Genomic DNA, 3,606 nt, shown 5'->3' with positions numbered 1-3,606 from the left:
TAAATATGGCTAACTAGAATTGTATGGAATAGTCTAGATGAGGTTTTATCAGTGCCTTGCATGACCATATTAGTGTTTCCCTATTTCTGTTGGAAATACCTCATTTGAAACACCCTAATAATAGTAAGTTGTTCTGCTTTTTAACCTTTAGCTGATTAGTATAACCTTTCCAAACCAGACAAGATTTCTTTAGAGATTACTGGCTCCCATTAGCGTGCTGCTTTTTTCCATGCATGAAGCTAAATTCCTCCTCTCTATGGTTCATCCCTGTAATGATCCAAATTCTTAGTCCAGTTAAATGAATTATTCTAGTAAGGTTTTTCATACTCCTAGACACTGGGGTTATTATGTTTATTTTCTTCTTTTAGTAAGTTTTACAAGAATCTGTAAGTTCCTCAATTTTACATTTGCTTGTTTAGATTTGCTTTCAAAACCATATTTTGTTCTTTCTCGCCTTTACTGTAGTTCTGGCTGCGGTCAGCCACTTTACCTGTCGTCGTTCCTCTTTCTTTTTTCCTATGTCCTGTAGAGTTAACTTCAGTCTTCACAGGTTTGGAAGTAGTGAGCTAACTGCTGTTTCAGATCCAGCATGAAGAGAGCAAAGTCTGGATGTGTCTGTTCTTTTACAGGCATGACAGTATAATTTTGTAAATAGCAGCATTATTTATCATTACTTTGCTAGGAAAATACGGCTGGGTTTTTTTTTGTCTTGCACTAATTTTTTTAGTAATTTCTCTTTCTGAACTATTAAAGACTGTGTTTTCCTTTTTGATAGAGAAACTCATTGGCGTTCACTGTACTAACGGAATTAATAGAACTGGCTACCTTATATGTAGGTAAGCGATGTATAAAACCAGAAATCATTGTTCACAAAAGATAGTGTCTTTGTATTAATCTGTAATCCCTCTGGGATTTTTCTTCAGATATCTTATAGATGTTGAAGGCTGGGATCCAGAGGCAGCAATCCAAGGTATTTATACAGTTTGAACTAAGGCACACGTTGGGTTGTAATTCACAATTACTACAACTGTATTGATAAATACTACAATTCTATTTTAGTATCCTTAAATTTATTTCATGTGCTGGCTTCCATAGAAGGTTTTCTCTGACTGTTGATTCTATTCCAGGCAAGGCTTGAGCGTTAGCAAACTGACAGCATAGTAGGAGTATGTTTCAGCTGCTTAAAATATTTTTTTTTTTTTTTTGCTTTTGCTTTGAAGGTTTTTCAGTCATAGGTTGCTATCACTACTAGTTTCAGTTGTTTAAAAAAAAAAAAAGCTGCAATATTGCCAGCTTCCTGAAGTATTTAGTATTAAGTTAGAGTTCTTTCAAATTCAGTATCTCATGATGAACAGAAACTTGCCTTCCGGATTTCTGTGGCTCAGTTTGAGCACATTTCATTAGACTTGTATCTTTTTTTCTTTAGCTTTTGGTGATGCTAGAGGTCATCGCATGGATGGTCTTGTGTATCTTACAGATCTCAGAACACAACCAATGAGAAGGTAAACAAAAGCTTTTAGTTACATGGTTAAGATTTTCCAGTATGTCTACGGGTATTTTGAAAAGTTCACTTCCAGTTATAAGCCAAAATTAACCCCCTTTTAAACCTTTAACATGCAACTACACATATATTGTAAGACTTCTCATATGAATTACATGAAGTACAGTGTACTGGTTCAAAAGATTTTTTCTTTTAATCTGACAACTACTATTGAACATTGGTGTGGTTTTATCATATGATGACAAAGTGTATTGACTCCATATTCTCTCATTATAAGCTGAAAGGAGCCACTGCAAAGATTTCTTTATAAGCTCTACAGTCTGCCTTCTGTTGTCAGCATGGTAGAACCAGTTACTTTAACAAAAAATTACAACAGTTTTAGGAATAAAAATATATGGGAAGGTGGAAGATTGTTCTCAACTCCTCTGTTCATAGTAGTTGTATCCCCGGTGTGTAGGAATTTCATGCTTGTCATATTCACCTAAGAATAGCTAACCTTTACATCTTTCTAAGTTATTTGTGCTAATGATATCTTGTAGCAGGAAACTGATTTTAAAATAATACCTGGATGATTTGCATCGTTATAGTTTAATTGAATGACCTTTGTTTTACTGCTATTATTGTTTTGTAGTCTGTGCATGATTAAGTTAGTCCTGTGTCAGATTTTTTAATAGGTATGCACTTTGTCTAGCATCTCACATGGATGTTGTTCCAAGCTTATGAAGTTTACGTATTCCCTTGCTTTCCCTGCAGCCCTTCCCCAAAAAAACTCCCAAGATTAAAATTTGCTAATTTGCTAAGAATGTCTATAAATGTAACTTAACATAAAAAAATTTCTCTCATGCTAAACTGAAGAATTTTATGTGGGTTTTTTTTTCTCTCTCAATGGTATGTATTAAAAAGGGAAGCTTATGTGAGACTTTTTTATTCTTCTTAGTAACCTTGGAATGGATGTATGGGATTCAGATGAAGATATTATTCCCCCACCACATGCAATGGAAGGACCTGTAGAGAGGTTCCCAAATGAAGATTTTCAGGGGTAATAGGCTGAAACATGGAATTAAAAGCCAAAAAACCCATACCATGGGAAAGATAATGGTTTCTTATTGAAAATACTGTAGCTACTCTAATTTAAAAGAGATTTTATTAATATAGCCTACTCATGCAAAATACATTTACAGAATTTGATGAAACAGTGAAAAGAGAAGGGAAAGAAAGGGGATGTGTGGTATTAGAAGACCATAAGTAAGTAGTTCACCTGAAAAAAATCAGAGTTTTACTTTGCCTGTTCTTCTTTATTATTTTACAGTAATCTGCAATTATTTTTAATTAATTTGGAATCACTGGTTTTGCCTGTTTCACAAGCGCTATAGAACTACAGTTAAATGTTTGTCACAGCTTCTACTATGACATTGGAAGTTTTATAATCTTTCTTACAGTTTGGATTCTTGGTAGCTTTGATACGCAATGTCTTTCATATAAATTCTTAGTTAAAAAAACTTGTTTTCGTTAATGACTTGCAGCACTTATGATATTGTATTTAAGACAAAACTTCTTTACAGGTCTGGGAAAAGATTAAGAATTTATGATGACCACTCTCACAATGATTTGCAAGGACAGATACAGTTGAGAGACTTTGATTTCATTAATAAGGGACCTGGACAAAGACGAAGACCATTTCATGACCATCAGACTCAGGATGATTTAAGAGCACCAATGGAGATGAGAAATTGGGACTACAATAGGGGACCAGGACAGAGGCGAAGACCCTTTCCTGATCATCACCAGTTTTATGATGATTATCAAGAAGACATGCAGCTGAAGGACCTAGACTTCAGTAACAAGGGACCTGGACAAAGGTTGAGACCTTTTCATGGACACCAGTTTCATGATGATTTAGAGGCAGAAAGACAATCGAGGGACATTGAATTTAACAGAGGCCGTGGACAAAGGCAGAGATCTTTTCCTGACCATCCGTCTCACAGTGACTTGCAGGAAGACAGGCAGTTGAAGGATTATGATTTTGGTGGCAGGGGCCGTGGCCAGAGACGAAGACCATTCCATGACCACCAATCTCATGATGAATTTCAGACTCAGATGCAGCT

Source organism: Egretta garzetta, unplaced genomic scaffold, assembly GCF_000687185.1.
Source record: "Egretta garzetta isolate BGI_Z169 unplaced genomic scaffold, ASM68718v1 scaffold56, whole genome shotgun sequence".
Lineage (NCBI taxonomy): Eukaryota > Metazoa > Chordata > Aves > Pelecaniformes > Ardeidae > Egretta > Egretta garzetta.
The sequence above is the reverse complement of the archived record's forward strand: the minus strand, read 5'-3'. Positions refer to the sequence as shown.